The 20,503-nt window shown below is 42.4% G+C and overlaps 12 non-coding genes across 12 annotated transcripts; all 12 read right to left on the bottom strand.

The window, feature by feature from the left end:
• Positions 1-4,070: 4,070 nt before the first annotated feature.
• Positions 4,071-4,142, bottom strand: trnat-cgu (transfer RNA threonine (anticodon CGU)). The gene has a single exon. It is a non-coding gene; the product is annotated as a tRNA-Thr (tRNA).
• Positions 4,143-4,591: 449 nt separating this feature from the next.
• On the bottom strand, positions 4,592-4,663 carry trnaa-ugc (transfer RNA alanine (anticodon UGC)). The gene has a single exon. It is a non-coding gene; the product is annotated as a tRNA-Ala (tRNA).
• A 1,149-nt stretch (positions 4,664-5,812) lies between these two features.
• Positions 5,813-5,884, bottom strand: trnat-cgu (transfer RNA threonine (anticodon CGU)). The gene has a single exon. It is a non-coding gene; the product is annotated as a tRNA-Thr (tRNA).
• A 454-nt stretch (positions 5,885-6,338) lies between these two features.
• trnaa-ugc (transfer RNA alanine (anticodon UGC)) lies at positions 6,339-6,410 on the bottom strand. Its single transcript has one exon. It is a non-coding gene; the product is annotated as a tRNA-Ala (tRNA).
• Positions 6,411-7,558: 1,148 nt separating this feature from the next.
• On the bottom strand, positions 7,559-7,630 carry trnat-cgu (transfer RNA threonine (anticodon CGU)). The gene has a single exon. It is a non-coding gene; the product is annotated as a tRNA-Thr (tRNA).
• A 452-nt stretch (positions 7,631-8,082) lies between these two features.
• On the bottom strand, positions 8,083-8,154 carry trnaa-ugc (transfer RNA alanine (anticodon UGC)). The gene has a single exon. It is a non-coding gene; the product is annotated as a tRNA-Ala (tRNA).
• A 632-nt stretch (positions 8,155-8,786) lies between these two features.
• On the bottom strand, positions 8,787-8,858 carry trnaa-ugc (transfer RNA alanine (anticodon UGC)). The gene has a single exon. It is a non-coding gene; the product is annotated as a tRNA-Ala (tRNA).
• Positions 8,859-10,008: 1,150 nt separating this feature from the next.
• On the bottom strand, positions 10,009-10,080 carry trnat-cgu (transfer RNA threonine (anticodon CGU)). Its single transcript has one exon. It is a non-coding gene; the product is annotated as a tRNA-Thr (tRNA).
• Positions 10,081-11,756: 1,676 nt separating this feature from the next.
• On the bottom strand, positions 11,757-11,828 carry trnat-cgu (transfer RNA threonine (anticodon CGU)). The gene has a single exon. It is a non-coding gene; the product is annotated as a tRNA-Thr (tRNA).
• A 453-nt stretch (positions 11,829-12,281) lies between these two features.
• Positions 12,282-12,353, bottom strand: trnaa-ugc (transfer RNA alanine (anticodon UGC)). The gene has a single exon. It is a non-coding gene; the product is annotated as a tRNA-Ala (tRNA).
• A 1,149-nt stretch (positions 12,354-13,502) lies between these two features.
• Positions 13,503-13,574, bottom strand: trnat-cgu (transfer RNA threonine (anticodon CGU)). The gene has a single exon. It is a non-coding gene; the product is annotated as a tRNA-Thr (tRNA).
• Positions 13,575-14,030: 456 nt separating this feature from the next.
• Positions 14,031-14,102, bottom strand: trnaa-ugc (transfer RNA alanine (anticodon UGC)). Its single transcript has one exon. It is a non-coding gene; the product is annotated as a tRNA-Ala (tRNA).
• Between the last annotated feature and the right edge of the window lie 6,401 nt (positions 14,103-20,503).

Here is a 20,503-nt window from a genome sequence, read left to right as displayed (position 1 = left end):
GACGTGCCGAAAGTATATAGAATGGTGTCGTCTGCGTAGAGGTGGATCAGGGAATCGCCCGCAGCAAGAGCAACATCATTGATATATACAGAGAAAAGAGTCGGCCCGAGAATTGAACCCTGTGGCACCCCCATAGAGACTGCCAGAGGACCGGACAGCATGCCCTCCGATTTGACACACTGAACTCTGTCTGCAAAGTAATTGGTGAACCAGGCAAGGCAGTCATCCGAAAAACCGAGGCTGTTGAGTCTGCCGATAAGAATTTGGTGATTGACAGAGTCGAAAGCCTTGGCGAGGTCGATGAAGACGGCTGCACAGTACTGTCTTTTATCGATGGCGGTTATGATATCATTTAGTACCTTGAGTGTGGCTGAGGTGCACCCGTGACCGGCTCGGAAACCAGATTGCACAGCGGAGAAGGTACGGTGGGATTCGAGATGGTCAGTGACCTGTTTGTTGACTTGGCTTTCAAAGACCTTAGATAGGCAGGGCAGGATGGATATAGGTCTATAGCAGTTTGGGTCCAGGTGTCTCCCCCTTTGAAGAGGGGATGACTGCGGCAGCTTTCAATCCTTGGGGATCTCAGACGATATGAAAGAGAGGTTGAACAGGCTGGTAATAGGGGTTGCGACAATGGCGGCAGATAGTTTCAGAAATAGCGGGTCCAGATTATCAAGCCCAGCTGATTTGTACGGGTCCAGGTTTTGCAGCTCTTTCAGAACATCTGCTATCTGGATTTGGGTAAAGGAGAACCTGGAGAGGCTTGGGTGAGGAACTACGGGGGGCGGAGCTGTTGGCCGAGGTTGGAGTAGCCAGGCGGAAGGCATGGCCAGCCGTTGAGAAGTGCTTATTGAAGTTTTCGATAATCATGGATTTATCGGTGGAGACCGTGTTTCCTAGCCTCAGTGCAGTGGGCAGCTGGGAGGAGGTGCTCTTGTTCTCCATGGACTTCACAGTGTCCCAGAACTTTTTGGAGTTGGAGTTACAGGATGCAAACTTCTGCCTGAAGAAGCTGGCCTTAGCTTTCCTGACTGACTGCGTGTATTGGTTCCTGACTTCCCTGAACAGTTGCATATCACGGGGCTATTCGATGCTATTGCAGTCCGCCACAGGATGTTTTTGTGCTGGTCGAGGGCAGTCAGGTCTGGAGTGAACCAAGGGCTGTATCTGTTCTTGGTTCTGCATTTTTGAACGGAGCATGCTTATCTAAAATGGTGAGGAAGTTACTTTTAAAGAATGACCAGGCATCCTCAACTGACGGGATGAGGTCAATGTCCTTCCAGGATACACGGGCCAGGTCGATTAGAAAGGCCTGCTCACAGAAGTGTTTTAGGGAGCGTTTGACAGTGATGAGGGGTGGTCGTTTGACTGCGGCTCCGTGGCGGATACAGGCGATGAGGCAGTGATCGCTGAGATCTTGGTTGAAGACAGCGGAGGTATATTTGGAGGCCAGTTGGTCAGGATGACGTCTATGAGGGTGCCCTTGTTTACAGAGTTAGGGTTGTACCTGGTGGGTTCCTTGATGATTTGAGTGAGATTGAGGGCATCTAGCTTAGATTGTAGGACTGCCGGGGTGTTAAGCATATCCCAGTTTAGGTCACCTAACAGAACAAACTCTGAAGCTAGATGAGGGGCGATCAATTCACAAATGGTGTCCAGGGCGCAGCTGGGAGCTGACGGGGTCGGTAGCAGGCGGCAACAGTGATAGACTTGTTTCTGGAGAGAGTAATTTTCAAAATTAGTAGTTCAAACTGTTTGGGTATGGACCTGGAAAGTATGACATTACTTTGCAGGCTATCTCTGCAGTAGACTGCGACTCCGCCCCTTTGGCAGTTCTATCTTGACGGAAGATGTTATAGTTGGGTATGGAAATCTCTGAATTTTGGTGGCCTTCCTGAGCCAGGATTCAGACACGGCAAGGACATCAGGGTTAGCAGAGTGTGCTAAAGCAGCGAGTAAAACAAACTTAGGGAGGAGGCTTCTGATGTTGACATGCATAAAACCAAGACTTTTTCGATCACAGAAGTCAACAAATGAGGGTACCTGGGGGCATGCAGGGCCTGGGTTTACCTCCACATCACCCGCGAACAGAGAAGGAGTAGTATGAGGGTGCGGCTAAAGGCTATCAAAACTGGTCGCCTAGAGCGTTGGGGGCAGAGGATAAGAGGAGCAGGTTTCTGGGCATGGTAGAATATATTCAGGGCATAATGCGCAGACAGGGGTATGGTGGGGTGCGGGTACAGCGGAGGTAAGCCCAGGCACTGGGTGATGATGAGAGAGGTTGTATCTCTGGACATGCTGGTTGTAATGGGTGAGGTCACCGCATGTGTGGGGGGTGGGACAAAGGAGGTAACAGGGGTATGCAGAGTGGATCTAGGGGCTCCATTGTGAACTAAAACAATGATAACTAACCTGAACAACAGTATACAAGACATATTGACATTTGGGAGAGACATACAGCGAGGCATACAGTAATCACAGGTGTTGAATTGGGAAAGCTAGCTAAAAACAGTAGGCGAGGCTAATCAGCTAGCACAACAAACAGCAGGTAAAATGGCGTTGACTAGGCAACTGGGCCGACAGATAAACAAACAAGCAGAATGGGGTACCGTGATTAATGGACAGTCCAGCGTGCGTCAGCTATGTAGCCAAGAAATCAGTGTCCAGGGGGCAGCGGTGGATGGGCAGGGAAGCTGGGCTGGCGAGTGTTATCCAGGTTTTTTTTTTTTTTTTTTTTTAAACTAACAATGACTAAATAGCTTGTAGCTAGTTAGCTGGTTAGCGTCTGGAGGTTCTTGAGTGTGTCATAAAAATAAATCAAAATTAAAAGTGATAGCGAATCCGTATCACAGTGGGTGAGGCAGGTTTCCGGAAGGTATAAACAAATAAAAATTAAAGAGAGAGAAAGTAAATGGGTTCAGAAGTGTTTGGGATGAGGTGAGTCAGATGGTTAGCAGGCCTGTGCTAACAAGCTAACAGTTCGTAGGCCCGGGCTAGACAAGCTAGCCGTTAGCAGGCCGAATAGCAAGTAGGGAGATAGCGAGGGCTAGAGAGCTAACCTTTGGGGGACGTCGCGATGGGGTGAGTCTGTTTATTCCTCTTCTTGCGGTGGCATCGACAGACCGGTCGTGGGCCCGGGTAATTGTAGCCCAGGATTATGCTACAGGAGCTCTGGTGAGCTGGAGACACAGCGTTTCAGAAAGCTCGCGGGCCTTGGCCAGCAGATGGATCTTTGGCGATGTCGCAACGAAAAAGCCTGTTGAGACCACCTCGGACGATTATGTCGGCGGACCAGTCGTGATGGATCGGCGGCGCTCCGTGTCGGCAGTAAAGGGTCCAGGCCAATTGGCAAAAGAGGTATCGTTGGGCCTCTTCGGCTAGTCGGGAGATGGGCTTAGCTCAAGGCTAACTGTAGCTTGTTTTGGGCCAGAGACGTTGGCCAGGAGTAGCCACTCGGAATTGCAGCTAGCTAGTTGCGATGATCCGGTGTAAAGGTTCAGAGCTTGCGGTAGGAATCCGGAGATGTGGTAGAGAAAGAGCAGTCTGATATGCTCTGGGTTGATGTCGCGCTGGTGTTCTAGTTAGCTTAGAAGACCGCTAGCAATGGCTAACTGAGTACGAGCTAGTAGCTAGTTGCTGGCTAGCTTCTGATGGTGGCTCCGGATCTAATGTAAAGTATAGAAAAGGCGGATCCGTACCACATTGGGTGATGCGGGTTGCAGGAGAGTATATTCAGCTCTAGTTTGAGAGTGAGATTAAAATATGTACGAAATATATACAGAAAAATAAACGAAGAAAACTATATTTACACTAGACAGGACGGGACAAGACAAAACATACGTACGACTGCTACGCCATCTTGGAAAACAAGAGTAAGTAAATAAGTAAGTAAATACTCTCAAAAGACAAGTTGGGGAATACTGTAGGACAGAAAACATGTAAAGTGGCTCTATCGTAGAGATACTTCCCCTTAATATAATAGTTGTGTTCAAATATTGATACAACATGATTTTTCTACAAAGTCCTCCAATTAATGTAAATTTCCATGGAATTTGAAGACTTTTCTATAAAGGCACAGATGGGATTTGAACCCATGGTCTTCGGTTTACGAGACCGACGCCTTACCACTTGGCCACCATGCCACTCTGCAATATATATATATATATATATCAACATTCTGGAATGTAGTAGTTGTGCAAATGTGAATTTGGCACACAAACTCAGTGGAGAAAGGACCTCATACATATATAGCATGCACTCCCCTCTGAGCTTCCATCCCATTTAATTTGCAGATAAAACGCAATATCAATACACTGTACTTTATATATACACCACTCCATTGAAACTACAATGAAATGATAGCAGCAATTCTTAAAACAGGTACGGACAGGGATCGAAAACATGAACTTCACTTTTTGAAAATGATGCCATAAAAGTTGGCAACCATGCCACTTCTGTTCTATAAATGTACTAACAGGGATTGAACACATGTTCTTCAGATTAAAAGACCAAATTATTTAGCACATCTCTGTTTCCTTCTTAGAATTTCAACATTCTGGAAAGTAGAAGTTGAGTCTTTGCAAAAAAAACATGGAGAAGCTGGGGATTGAACCCAGGACCTCATTCATGCAAAGCATGCGCTCTACCACTGAGCTACACCCCCTTTCTGGGAAACAAAAAATTGCTTCTTTTTTTCTTAAATTTCTCCTTTATTAAAGCAGGTAAGCCAGTTAAGAACAAGTTCTCATACACAACTGCGACCTGGCCAAGGTAAAGCAAAGCAGTGCAATTCATTTGCAGTCTGGACGCGGAGGGGTGAACATCTCCTGCTCTGACTGCAGCTGGAAGGGACTGCTGCGAGAGGACTAGGCCGCCTGTGATTGCCTTGATAAGGCGGAGCTTTACCTAGCATAGACTTACAGATGACCTGGAACCAGTGGTTCTGGCGACGAGTTACACATGGAACAAACTAGCGCACAGTCAATAACAAAATAGAAGGGATTTTTTTTTTAAAGGCAATAAATATGCCATAGTACCGAAGTAATCACAATTTAGCAAATGAACACTGGAGTGATAGATGAGCAGATGATGATGTGCAAGTAGAAATACTGGTGTGCAAAAGTGCAGAAAGTAAATAAAAACAATATGGCGATGAGGTAGGTAGATTGGGTGGGCTATTTACAGATGGGCATCTCCTGCTCTGACTGCAGCTGGAAGGGACTGCTGCGCAAGGACTAGGCCGCCTGTGAGTGCTTTGATAAGGCGGAGCTTTACCTAGCATAGACTTACAGATGACCTGGAGCCAGTGGTTCTGGCGACGAGTTACACATGGAACAAACAAGCGCACAGTCAATAACAAAATAGCAAGTGGTTCTGGCGACGAATATGTAGCGAGGGCCAGCCGACTAGAGCATACAGGTCGCAGTGGCCATATCAAGACAATTGACCTTTTCTTTACACTGTTGTGATGAAAGTACATTTCCATAATATCAGCTATCTACCATGAATGTCGAACAGGGATTGAACCCATGTGCTTCAGTTAACAAAAACAGATGGCTTTGCGCATCTATTTAATTTTTAGAATGTCAACATTGTGGAAAGTGGGAGTTGTGCAAAAGCTAATTTAACAAGTGAATACTCTCAAAAGACAAGTTGGGGAATACTGTAGGACAGAAAACATGTAAAGTGGCTCTATCGTAGAGATACTTCCCCTTAATATAATAGTTGTGTTCAAATATTGATACAACATGATTTTTCTACAAAGTCCTCCAATTAATGTACATTTCCATGGAATTTGAAGACTTTTCTATAAAGGCACGGATGGGATTTGAACCCATGGTCTTCGGTTTACGAGACCGACGCCTTACCACTTGGCCACCATGCCACTCTATACTGCAATATATATATATATATATATCAACATTCTGGAATGTAGTAGTTGTGCAAATGTGAATTTGGCACACAAACTCAGTGGAGAAAGGACCTCATACATATATAGCATGCACTCCCCTCTGAGCTTCCATCCCATTTAATTTGCAGATAAAACGCAATATCAATACACTGTACTTTATATATACACCACTCCATTGAAATTACAATGAAATGATAGCAGCAATTCTTAAAACAGGTACGGACAGGGATCGAAAACATGAACTTCACCTTTTGAAAATGATGCCATAAAAGTTGGCAACCATGCCACTTCTGTTCTATAAATGTACTAACAGGGATTGAACACATGTTCTTCAGATTAAAAGACCAAATTATTTAGCACATCTCTGTTTCCTGCTTAGAATTTCAACATTCTGGAAAGTAGAAGTTGGGTCTTTGCAAAAAAAACATGGAGAAGCTGGGGATTGAACCCAGGACCTCATACATGCAAAGCATGCGCTCTACCGCTGAGCTACACCCCCTTTCTGGGAAACAAAAAATTGTTTCTTTTTTTCTTAAATTTCTCATTTATTATAGCAGGTAAGCCAGTTAAGAACAAGTTCTCATACACAACTGCGACCTGGCCAAGGTAAAGCAAAGCAGTGCAATTCATTTGCAGTCTGGACGCGGAGGGGTGAACATCTCCTGCTCTGACTGCAGCTGGAAGGGACTGCTGCGAGAGGACTAGGCCGCCTGTGATTGCCTTGATAAGGCGGAGCTTTACCTAGCATAGACTTACAGATGACCTGGAACCAGTGGTTCTGGCGACGAGTTACACATGGAACAAACTAGCGCACAGTCAATAACAAAATAGAAGGGATTTTTTTTTTTAAGGCAATAAATATGCCATAGTACCGAAGTAATCACAATTTAGCAAATGAACACTGGAGTGATAGATGAGCAGATGATGATGTGCAAGTAGAAATACTGGTGTGCAAAAGTGCAGAAAGTAAATAAAAACAATATGGCGATGAGGTAGGTAGATTGGGTGGGCTATTTACAGATGGGCATCTCCTGCTCTGACTGCAGCTGGAAGGGACTGCTGCGCAAGGACTAGGCCGCCTGTGAGTGCTTTGATAAGGCGGAGCTTTACCTAGCATAGACTTACAGATGACCTGGAGCCAGTGGTTCTGGCGACGAGTTACACATGGAACAAACAATCGCACAGTCAATAACAAAATAGCAAGTGGTTCTGGCGACGAATATGTAGCGAGGGCCAGCCGACTAGAGCATACAGGACGCAGTGGCTATATCAAGACAATTGACCTTTCTTTACACTGTTGTGATGAAAGTACATTTCCATAATATCAGCTATCTACCATAAACGTCGAACAGGGATTGAACCCATGTGCTTCAGTTAACAAAAACAGATGGCTTTGCGCATCTATTTCATTTTTAGAATGTCAACATTGTGGAACGTGGGAGTTGTGGAAAAGCTAATTTAACAAGTAAATACTCTCAAAAGACAAGTTGGGGAATACTGTAGGACAGAAAACATGTAAAGTGGCTCTATCGTAGAGATACTTCCCCTTAATATAATAGCTGTGTTCAAATATTGATACAACATGATTTTTCTACAAAGTCCTCCAATTAATGTACATTTCCATGAAATTTGAAGACTTTTCTATAAAGGCAAGGATGGGATTTGAACCCATGGTCTTCGGTTTACGAGACCGACGCCTTACCACTTGGCCACCATGCCACTCTATACTGTGATATATATATATATATATCAACATTCTGGAATGTAGTAGTTGTGCAAATGTGAATTTGGCACACAAACTCAGTGGAGAAAGGACCTCATACATATATAGCATGCATTCCCCTCTGAGTTTCCATCCCATTTAATTTGCAGATAAAACGCAATATCAATACACTGTACTTTATATATACACCACTCCATTGAAACTACAATGAAATGATAGCAGCAATTCTTAAAACAGGTACAGACAGGGATCGAAAACATGAACTTCACCTTTTGAAAATGATGCCATAAAAGTTGGCAACCATGCCACTTCTGTTCTATAAATGTACTAACAGGGATTGAACACATGTTCTTCAGATTAAAAGACCAAATTATTTAGCACATCTCTGTTTCCTGCTTAGAATTTCAACATTCTGGAAAGTAGAAGTTGGGTCTTTGCAAAAAAAACATGGAGAATCTGGGGATTGAACCCAGGACCTGATACATGCAAAGCATGCGCTCTACCACTGAGCTACACCCCCTTTCTGGGAAACAAAAAATTGTTTCTTTTTTTCTTAAATTTCTCCTTTATTATAGCAGGTAAGCCAGTTAAGAACAAGTTCTCATACACAACTGCGACCTGGCCAAGGTAAAGCAAAGCAGTGCAATTCATTTGCAGTCTGGACGCGGAGGGGTGAACATCTCCTGCTCTGACTGGCTTACCTGTCTATACTGCAATATATATATATATATCAACATTCTGGAATGTAGTAGTTGTGCAAATGTGAATTTGGCCCACAAACTCAGTGGAGAAAGGACCTCATACATATATAGCATGCACTCCCCTCTGAGCTTCCATCCCATTTAATTTGCAGATAAAACGCAATATCAATACACTGTACTTTATATATACACCACTCCATTGAAACTACAATGAAATGATAGCAGCAATTCTTAAAACAGGTACGGACAGGGATCGAAAACATGAACTTCACCTTTTGAAAATTATGCAATAAAAGTTGGCAACCATGCCACTTCTGTTCTATAAATGTACTAACAGGGATTGAACACATGTTCTTCAGATTAAAAGACCAAATTATTTAGCACATCTCTGTTTCCTGCTTAGAATTTCAACATTCTGGAAAGTAGAAGTTGAATCTTTGCAAAAAAAACATGGAAAAGCTGGGGATTGAACCCAGGACCTCATACATGCAAAGCATGCGCTCTACCACTGAGCTACACCACCTTTCTGGGAAACAAAAAATTGCTTCTTTTTTTCTTAAATTTCTCCTTTATTATAGCAGGTAAGCCAGTTAAGAACAAGTTCTCATACACAACTGCGACCTGGCCAAGGTAAAGCAAAGCAGTGCAATTCATTTGCAGTCTGGACGCGGAGGGGTGAACATCTCCTGCTCTGACTGCAGCTGGAAGGGACTGCTGCGAGAGGACTAGGCCGCCTGTGATTGCCTTGATAAGGCGGAGCTTTACCTAGCATAGACTTACAGATGACCTGGAACCAGTGGTTCTGGCGACGAGTTACACATGGAACAAACTAGCGCACAGTCAATAACAAAATAGAAGGGATTTTTTTTTTTAAAGGCAATAAATATGCCATAGTACCGAAGTAATCACAATTTAGCAAATGAACACTGGAGTGATAGATGAGCAGATGATGATGTGCAAGTAGAAATACTGGTGTGCAAAAGTGCAGAAAGTAAATAAAAACAATATGGCGATGAGGTAGGTAGATTGGGTGGGCTATTTACAGATGGGCATCTCCTGCTCTGACTGCAGCTGGAAGGGACTGCTGCGCAAGGACTAGGCCGCCTGTGAGTGCTTTGATAAGGCGGCGCTTTACCTAGCATAGACTTACAGATGACCTGGAGCCAGTGGTTCTGGCGACGAGTTACACATGGAACAAACAAGCGCACAGTCAATAACAAAATAGCAAGTGGTTCTGGCGACGAATATGTAGCGAGGGCCAGCCGACTAGAGCATACAGGTCGCAGTGGCCATATCAAGACAATTGACCTTTTCTTTACACTGTTGTGATGAAAGTACATTTCCATAATATCAGCTATCTACCATAAACGTCGAACAGGGATTGAACCCATGTGCTTCAGTAAACAAAAACAGATGGCTTTGCGCATCTATTTCATTTTTAGAATGTCAACATTGTGGAACGTGGGAGTTGTGCAAAAGCTAATTTAACAAGTGAATACTCTCAAAAGACAAGTTGGGGAAAACTGTTGGACAGAAAACATGTAAAGTGGCTCTATCGTAGAGATACTTCCCCTTAATATAATAGTTGTGTTCAAATATTGATACAACATGATTTTTCTACAAAGTGCTCCAATTAATGTAAATTTCCATGGAATTTGAAGACTTTTCTATAAAGGCACGTATGGGATTTGAACCCATGGTCTTCGGTTTACGAGACCGACGCCTTACCACTTGGCCACCATGCCACTCTATACTGCAATATATATATATATATATATCAACATTCTGGAATGTAGTAGTTGTGCAAATGTGAATTTGGCACACAAACTCAGTGGAGAAAGGACCTCATACATATATAGCATGCACTCCCCTCTGAGCTTCCATCCCATTTAATTTGCAGATAAAACGCAATATCAATACACTGTACTTTATATATACACCACTCCATTGAAACTACAATGAAATGATAGCAGCAATTCTTAAAACAGGTACGGACAGGGATCGAAAACATGAACTTCACCTTTTGAAAATGATGCCATAAAAGTTGGCAACCATGCCACTTCTGTTCTATAAATGTACTAACAGGGATTGAACACATGTTCTTCAGATTAAAAGACCAAATTATTTAGCACATCTCTGTTTCCTGCTTAGAATTTCAACATTCTGGAAAGTAGAAGTTGGGTCTTTGCAAAAAAAAAACATGGAGAATCTGGGGATTGAACCCAGGACCTGATACATGCAAAGCATGCGCTCTACCGCTGAGCTACACCCCTTTCTGGGAAACAAAAAATGGTTTCTTTTTTCTTAAATTTCTCCTTTATTATAGCAGGTAAGCCAGTTAAGAACAAGTTCTCATACACAACTGCGACCTGGCCAAGGTAAAAGCAAAGCAGTGCAATTCATTTGCAGTCTGGACGCGGAGGGGTGAACATCTCCTGCTCTGACTGCAGCTGGAAGGGACTGCTGCGAGAGGACTAGGCCGCCTGTGATTGCCTTGATAAGGCGGAGCTTTACCTAGCATAGACTTACAGATGACCTGGAACCAGTGGTTCTGGCGACGAGTTACACATGGAACAAACTAGCGCACAGTCAATAACAAAATAGAAGGGATTTTTTTTTTAAAGGCAATAAATATGCCATAGTACCGAAGTAATCACAATTTAGCAAATGAACACTGGAGTGATAGATGAGCAGATGATGATGTGCAAGTAGAAATACTGGTGTGCAAAAGTGCAGAAAGTAAATAAAAACAATATGGCGATGAGGTAGGTAGATTGGGTGGGCTATTTACAGATGGGCATCTCCTGCTCTGACTGCAGCAGGAAGGTACTGCTGCGCAAGGACTAGGCCGCCTGTGAGTGCTTTGATAAGGCGGAGCTTTACCTAGCATAGACTTACAGATGACCTGGAGCCAGTGGTTCTGGCGACGAGTTACACATGGAACAAACAAGCGCACAGTCAATAACAAAATAGCAAGTGGTTCTGGCGACGAATATGTAGCGAGGGCCAGCCGACTAGAGCATACAGGACGCAGTGGCCATATCAAGACAATTGACCTTTTCTTTACACTGTTGTGATGAAAGTACATTTCCATAATATCAGCTATCTACCATAAACGTCGAACAGGGATTGAACCCATGTGCTTCAGTTAACAAAAACAGATGGCTTTGCGCATCGATTTCATTTTTAGAATGTCAACATTGTGGAACGTGGGAGTTGTGCAAAAGCTAATTTAACAAGTGAATACTCTCAAAAGACAAGTTGGGGAATACTGTAGGACAGAAAACATGTAAAGTGGCTCTATCGTAGAGATACTTCCCCTTAATATAATAGTTGTGTTCAAATATTGATACAACATGATTTTTCTACAAAGTCCTCCAATTAATGTACATTTCCATGGAATTTGAAGACTTTTCTATAAAGGCACGGATGGGATTTGAACCCATGGTCTTCAGTTTACGAGACCGACGCCTTACCACTTGGCCACCATGCCACTCTATACTGCAATATATATATATATATATATCAACATTCTGGAATGTAGTAGTTGTGCAAATGTGAATTTGGCACACAAACTCAGTGGAGAAAGGACCTCATACATATATAGCATGCACTCCCCTCTGAGCTTCCATCCCATTTAATTTGCAGATAAAACACAATATCAATACACTGTACTTTATATATACACCACTCCATTGAAACTACAATGAAATGATAGCAGCAATTCTTAAAACAGGTACGGACAGGGATCGAAAACATGAACTTCACCTTTTGAAAATGATGCCATAAAAGTTGGCAACCATGCCACTTCTGTTCTATAAATGTACTAACAGGGATTGAACACATGTTCTTCAGATTAAAAGACCAAATTATTTAGCACATCTCTGTTTCCTGCTTAGAATTTCAACATTCTGGAAAGTAGAAGTTGAATCTTTGCAAAAAAACATGGAAAAGCTGGGGATTGAACCCAGGACCTCATACATGCAAAGCATGCGCTCTACCGCTGAGCTACACCCCCTTTCTGGGAAACAAAAAATTGTTTCTTTTTTTCTTAAATTTCTCATTTATTATAGCAGGTAAGCCAGTTAAGAACAAGTTCTCATACACAACTGCGACCTGGCCAAGGTAAAGCAAAGCAGTGCAATTCATTTGCAGTCTGGACGCGGAGGGGTGAACATCTCCTGCTCTGGCTGCAGCTGGAAGGGACTGCTGCGAGAGGACTAGGCCGCCTGTGATTGCCTTGATAAGGCGGAGCTTTACCGAGCATAGACTTACAGATGACCTGGAACCAGTGGTTCTGGCGACGAGTTACACATGGAACAAACTACCGCACAGTCAATAACAAAATAGAAGGGATTTTTTTTTTAAAGGCAATAAATATGCCATAGTACCGAAGTAATCACAATTTAGCAAATGAACACTGGAGTGATAGATGAGAAGATGATGATGTGCAAGTAGAAATACTGGTGTGCAAAAGTGCAGAAAGTAAATAAAAACAATATGGCGATGAGGTAGGTAGATTGGGTGGGCTATTTACAGATGGGCATCTCCTGCTCTGACTGCAGCAGGAAGGTACTGCTGCGCAAGGACTAGGCCGCCTGTGAGTGCTTTGATAAGGCGGCGCTTTACCTAGCATAGACTTACAGATGACCTGGAGCCAGTGGTTCTGGCGACGAGTTACACATGGAACAAACAAGCGCACAGTCAATAACAAAATAGCAAGTGGTTCTGGCGACGAATATGTAGCGAGGGCCAGCCGACTAGAGCACACAGGTCGCAGTGGCCATATCAAGACAATTGACCTTTTCTTTACACTGTTGTGATGAAAGTACATTTCCATAATATCAGCTATCTACCATAAACGTCGAACAGGGATTGAACCCATGTGCTTCAGTTAACAAAAACAGATGGCTTTGCGCATCGATTTCATTTTTAGAATGTCAACATTGTGGAACTTGGGAGTTGTGCAAAAGCTAATTTAACAAGTGAATACTCTCAAAAGACAAGTTGGGGAATACTGTAGGACAGAAAACATGTAAAGTGGCTCTATCGTAGAGATACTTCCCCTTAATATAATAGTTGTGTTCAAATATTGATACAACATGATTTTTCTACAAAGTCCTCCAATTAATGTACATTTCCATGGAATTTGAAGACTTTTCTATAAAGGCAAGGATGGGATTTGAACCCATGGTCTTCGGTTTACGAGACCGACGCCTTACCACTTGGCCACCATGCCACTCTATACTGCAATATATATATATATATATATATCAACATTCTGGAATGTAGTAGTTGTGCAAATGTGAATTTGGCACACAAACTCAGTGGAGAAAGGACCTCATACATATATAGCATGCACTCCCCTCTGAGCTTCCATCCCATTTAATTTGCAGATAAAACGCAATATCAATACACTGTACTTTATATATACACCACTCCATTGAAACTACAATGAAATGATAGCAGCAATTCTTAAAACAGGTACGGACAGGGATCGAAAACATGAACTTCACCTTTTGAAAATGATGCAATAAAAGTTGGCAACCATGCCACTTCTGTTCTATAAATGTACTAACAGGGATTGAACACATGTTCTTCAGATTAAAAGACCAAATTATTTAGCACATCTCTGTTTCCTGCTTAGAATTTCAACATTCTGGAAAGTAGAAGTTGAATCTTTGCAAAACAAACATGGAAAAGCTGGGGATTGAACCCAGGACCTCATACATGCAAAGCATGCGCTCTACCGCTGAGCTACACCCCCTTTCTGGGAAACAAAAAATTGTTTCTTTTTTTCTTAAATTTCTCCTTTATTATAGCAGGTAAGCCAGTTAAGAACAAGTTCTCATACACAACTGCGACCTGGCCAAGGTAAAGCAAAGCAGTGCAATTCATTTGCAGTCTGGACGCGGAGGGGTGAACATCTCCTGCTCTGACTGCAGCTGGAAGGGACTGCTGCGAGAGGACTAGGCCGCCTGTGATTGCCTTGATAAGGCGGAGCTTTACCTAGCATAGACTTACAGATGACCTGGAAAAAAGACAAGTTGGGGAATACTGTAGGTAAGGGAATACCCCCCTGTATTGGACAAAAATGAATGGGAAGTCATTGGCATCGGACAAACCATATACACATTGTCCAATACCACCCAATTCGGCGTTGATTCATGCAAAGTGTATTGCAAATGCCATGTGGCAATTGCCAGTTGTAACACTTTAAATATCCAACAGGTGGCGAATCCGCTCCACCTTGGTTTTTCATGTTGGAAATGTAACCCAAGTCAACGTCCAAAAGCAAAATTTTGAAAAAATAATTTTTTTGTCAAAAACTTATCACCCCTTAAAAAAGTGCTTTCTGGACCGTTTTTCGAAATTATTTCGATTTTTTGGTCAATTACACATGTGTAAGAACTGTATGAATATACTTTCGTCCAATTTCATTATCATATATATATATATTTTTTTTTTTTTTTTTTACATGCGCAGAAGTAATATGTTTTGTCCATTTTCAATATGATTTCATAGGAAGTCAAAAGTCAAAAGTCAAAAATGTCAAAATTTTGTAAAAAACTTCACACACCCTTAAAAAAGTGCTTTCTGGACCGTTTTTCGAAATTCTTTCAAATTTTGTGTCAATTACACACGTATAAGAACTGTATCAACATATTTTAGTTGTATTTTATTATCATATTTTTTATATTTTATTTTACTTGTGCATAAGGAATATGATTGTCCATTGATGATGAATATGATGAATATATGAATATGATGTCCATTTACAATATGATTTCATAGGAAGTCAAAGTCAAAGTCAAAAGTCACTTTTTTGGGGGCCAAATGCCATAAGAAATTTGACCTGCTCGAAAATCCTGCAGAAATGCAAAATTGACTTGCCTGATGAACTCGGGATGGCCGGGCAGTGATAGTTGTTCCTTTCCATCACTCGTTGTGTTGATTTCATCATGTCCATTTTGTGATGTTTTTCCACTGTTGAATCATATTGCAAGTGCACGTGCATTTGCAATATGGTTCAATGGGCATTTACCATATGAAATTTGACATGCTCAAAAATCCTGCAGAAATGCAAAATTGACTGGCCTGATGAACACAGGATGGCCTGGCAGTGATAGTTGCTCCCTTCCAACGCTCGTTGTGTTGACTTCATCATGTCCATTTTGTGATGTTTTTTCACTATACAATCATATTGCAAGTGCACGTGCATTTGCAATATGTTTCAATGGGTATTTACCATATGAAATTTGACATGCTCAAAAATGCTAAATTGACTGGCCTGATGAACACAGGATGGCCGAGCAGTGAGAGTTGTACCTTTCCATCACTCGTTGTGTTGATTTCATCATGTCCATTTGTTTATGTTTTCTCACTTTTGCAAAGTCACTGTGCATTTGCACTATGGTTCAATGGGCAGGTACCATCACGAATTTGTCATGCTATAAAAATCCTGCAGGAATGTGAAATTGACTGGCCCGATGAACTCGGGATGGCTGGGCAGTGATTCTGGTTCATCTCAATGGCTCGTTAGGGTTGATTTCAGAATGTCACTTTTGGTGATGGTACCTCACTGTTTAAACATATTGCAAATGGACAAGAGTCACCAGCAAGTCACCGTCCATCAGTCAATTAGATATCATTCTGACACCAAACTGATACAAACTGACACCAAACCCACTTTTTCCAACTCGTTTAGTAGCCAACTATCACATACTTCAGAGCTGGCCCAAAATTCACAACGCCTTCGGTTCAAACCATAAAAAAAAACATAAAACACGTAGTTACGTTCTAGCTGCAGGTCCATTTCTTATGTTACGTGTAGACCTAGCTGAGGCGACCCCGAATCCCAAGTTTCGGCTCGATCGGTCATTTGGTGTCCGAGCAAAACCCTAATTGGTGCTGAAAATCCACTTTTTTCAATGACTTGCTACGGGGTCCTTGAATGAGCTATCGGACAGAAATGTTGGGGTTTGTCTATATGGGCCAAGCCGGTCGCAATGCACCTAGTCTTGCAACTCTGGGACGTTTCTAAATGTCGCCATTTTCATGATGCAAAAATTAATTGAAGTCATTGCAAATGTACGAAGCTATTTCTCGGTCCGAGAACCGTCTAGAGCCACGTAACTCACCACGCACTATCGACCGGAGGTCTAGAACAGGATTCTAAAGTTTCAGAACTGTAGGTCCGACGGTTCTTTAAAAGTTCCAACAAGGTTAACTAATGCAGGCAGTGTATGTCTCTACGGACCCCAATGGGTCCCTACTTCCAACCTGTGTGTGTGTGTGATGTAGTTTTCCTTTGAAATTTTACAGGACAAATGACTGATTTACAGTTCATGGGGGTTGCCTCATCACATATATGAAGTTTTGGAAAGATCTGACTTTTTTAACCCATCGAAACAGCCCAAGAGACACCAATTATGGCACTTCCGGTTGGCACAGGAAGCTGTAAGTCAACACATCTCCTCATTGGGGTATGCTTTTACAGAATCCTGAGTTTTAAGTCATTACGTTAAGAATTGACTGATTTACACAGGGTTGAATGCACTATGTCTATCAAACTGCAGGCAGGGTATGGATATACACTTTTAGGGTAATTTTAACCACTTCCGGTTGGTCCAGGAAGCTTAGAATCAACACAGGTAGACCTCGTAGTGGCCTGATGGACTGTCATCGAAGACAGGTTCATACGACATTCATAACCCACATAGGCTTCAGGTTGAATTTAGGGGTGCAGGCAATGTATTCCTATGGGGAGAGAAGTCAATGCAAACTCTTTGAAGTAAACACCTTCTTTTAACTATTAAGGGTTGATGCCACACGGTCAAGGTTAGGCTTGCACGGATCGGGAGGACCTTAGGAACGTACCTGAGGTCGAATTGTGCTTCTCACCCTAACAGTTCTCTCACTGTCACCCAAAACAAATGACATTTAGGGCTAGGCTTAATTCTTAATTCGGCTTGTCACCAAAAGCACTCACAAACTTCTACAGATGCACAATCGAGAGCATCCTGGCGGGCTGTATCACCGCCTGGTACGGCAACTGCTCCGCCCTCAACCGTAAGGCTCTCCAGAGGGTAGTGAGGTCTGCACAACGCATCACCGGGGGCAAACTACCTGCCCTCCAGGACACCTACACCACCCGATGTTACAGGAAGGCCATAAAGATCACCAAGGACATCAACCACCCGAGCCACTGCCTGTTCACCCCGCTATCATCCAGAAGGCGAGGTCAGTACAGGTGCATCAAAGCTGGGACCGAGAGACTGAAAAACAGCTTCTATCTCAAGGCCATCAGACTGTTAAACAGCCACAACTAACATTGAGTGGCTGCTGCCAACACACTGACATTGACACTGACCCAACTCCAGCCACTTTAATAATGGGAATTGATGGGAAATTATGTAAATATATCACTAGCCACTTTAACCTCATAGTCCGCCCCATCCCGCATGCGGTCGCGTTACTACAGCCTCAAGCTCATTACCATAACGCAACGTTAGCGATTTCTAAAAATCGCAAATGAAATGAAATAAATATGCCTGCTCTCAAGCTTATCCTTTTCTTAACAATCCTGTCGTCTCAGATTTTCAAAATATGCTTTAGAACCAGAGAAAATCAATAATTTGTGTAAGAGTAGTGATAGCTAGCTTAGCATTTAGCGTTAGCATTTAGCACGCAACATATTCACAAAAACCAGCAAAGGGATCAAATAAAATAATTTACCTTTGAAGAACTTCAGATGTTTCAATGAGGAGACTCAGTTACATAGCAGATGTCCAGTTTTTCCTGAAAGATTCTTGTGTCGGACACAACGTTCCGTTTTGTTACTATGCATTTGGCTACCGAAACTAACCGAAAATTCAGTCACCTACACGTCAAACTTTTTTCCGAATTAACTCCATAATATCGACTGAAACATGGAAAACGTTGTTTGAATCAATCCTCAAGGTGTTTTGTCATATATCTCTTCATTGAAATGCCGTCCCTGGAAGCCTGCATTCTTCTCTGATTCGGATGGAAAAATACTGGTAGCTGACTTTTGCGCACCAATTTCCACGCAGACACCGTGCGGGACACTTGGCAATTGTAGTCTCTTATGGTCAATCTTCCAATGATATGCCTACAAATACGTCACAATGCTGCAGACACCTGGGGGAAACGATAGAAAGTGTCCGTTCATTCCTGTCGCATTCACAGCCATATAAGGTGATCATGGAAAACGTAGCTTCAGAAATCCTGTTCATTTCCTGGGCGCTCAAACATCTTGGTTCTGCCTGAAGCTTTTGTTCAACGGCACTCACAGTGAAAATCTTTGCAGTTCTGGAAACGTCAGAGTGTCTTCTTTCCAAAACTATCAATTCCAAGCATAGTTGAGCATCTTTTCGTGACAAAATATTGCGCTTAAAACGGGCACGTCTTTTTATCCAAAAATGAAATAATGCCCCTAGTGGACTAACAGGTTAAACAATGCTACCTTATATAATGTTACTTACCCTACATTATTAATCTCATATGCATACCTAGGATAGGATAAGTAATCCTTCTCACCCCCCCCCCCTAAAAGATTTAGATGCACTATTGTAAAGTGGCTGTTCCACTGGATGTCATAAGGTGAATGCACCAATTTGTAAGTCGCTCTGGATAAGAGCGTCTGCTAAATGACTTAAATGTAATGTAAATGTAATGCATACGTATATACTGTACTCTATATCATCAACTGCATCCTTATGTAATACATGTATCCACTTTAACTATGCCACTTTGTTTACTTTGTCTACATACTCATCTCATATGTATATACTGTACTCAATACCATCTACTGTATGCTGCGCTGTACCATCACTCATTCATATATCCTTATGTACATATTCTTTATCCCCTTACACTGTGTATAAGACAGTAGTTTTGGAATTGTTAGTTAGATTACTTGTTGGTTATTACTGCATTGTCGGAACTAGAAGCACAAGCATTTCACTACACTCGCATTAACATCTGCTAACCATGTGTATGTGACAAATACAATTTGATTTGATTTGATCTATTTCATTCTTAGAATGTCAACATTGTGGAAAGTGGGAGTTGTGCAAAAGCTAATTTAACAAGTGATAGAGGAATTCTAAATTCCTTTATGTTTTATTGCCAAAACCAATTCGCACTCATTTCTAATTCATTAATGAATTGTAAGTTCATTCACTATGCATGAAGTAGATTGAGACCAGTCTTAAAAGCCAAAAGTAACAGCGTTTATTACAAGAGAGTACTCCATGCTTACACACATTTCCACAGGTTATAAACTGAAAATGACGTCAGCGTTTTCCAAACGTTCATTTACATTTACATTTACATTTAAGTCATTTAGCAGACGCTCTTATCCAGAGCGACTTACAAATTAAGTATGACATCCAGTAGAATAGTCACTTTACAATAGTGCATCTAAATCTTAAAGGGGGGGTGAGAAGAAATACTTATCCTATCCTAGGTATTCCTTAAAGAGGTGGGGTTTCAGGTGTCTCCGGAAGGTGGTGATTGACTCCGCTGTCCTGGCGTCGTGGGGAGTTTGTTCCACCATTGGGGGGCCAGAGCAGCGAACAGTTTTGACTGGGCTGAGCGGGAACTGTACTTCCTCAGTGGTAGGGAGGCGAGCAGGCCAGAGGTGGATGAACGCAGTGCCCTTGTTTGGGTGTAGGGCCTGATCAGGGCCTGGAGGTACTGAGGTGCTGTTCCCCTCACAGCTCCGTAGGCAAGCACCATGGTCTTGTAGCAGATGCGAGCTTCAACTGGAAGCCAGTGGAGAGAGCGGAGGAGCGGGGTGACGTGAGAGAACTTGGGAAGGTTCCATTTCACAAACAGAGGGCCCCTCTAGCTCTTGAGCCCTCGCGTTATCAGCACGAAGTCAAGGCCAGTCAGCATAAATCAACATTCCCGACAATCTGGAGATGGCCCGTTCCCACCACCTGGAGATTTGTACAACTGAATGAACTAAGGAACAGACCTTCATTGTTACTAACTCCTGACTACATTATATACAATTGGGAAAGGGAGCAAGAGAGAAAATTCACATGTACAGTACATTATAGCATTTGGACTAGTCAGTTCTGATTGAAATGTATACATAATTAGTAATTTCAACCATAATTTCCTCTATCAACAAGT

Source organism: Oncorhynchus keta, unplaced genomic scaffold (assembly GCF_023373465.1).
Source record: "Oncorhynchus keta strain PuntledgeMale-10-30-2019 unplaced genomic scaffold, Oket_V2 Un_contig_14679_pilon_pilon, whole genome shotgun sequence".
NCBI classification, from domain to species: Eukaryota; Metazoa; Chordata; class Actinopteri; order Salmoniformes; family Salmonidae; genus Oncorhynchus; species Oncorhynchus keta.
This window is presented reverse-complemented; position numbering and strand designations above follow the sequence as displayed.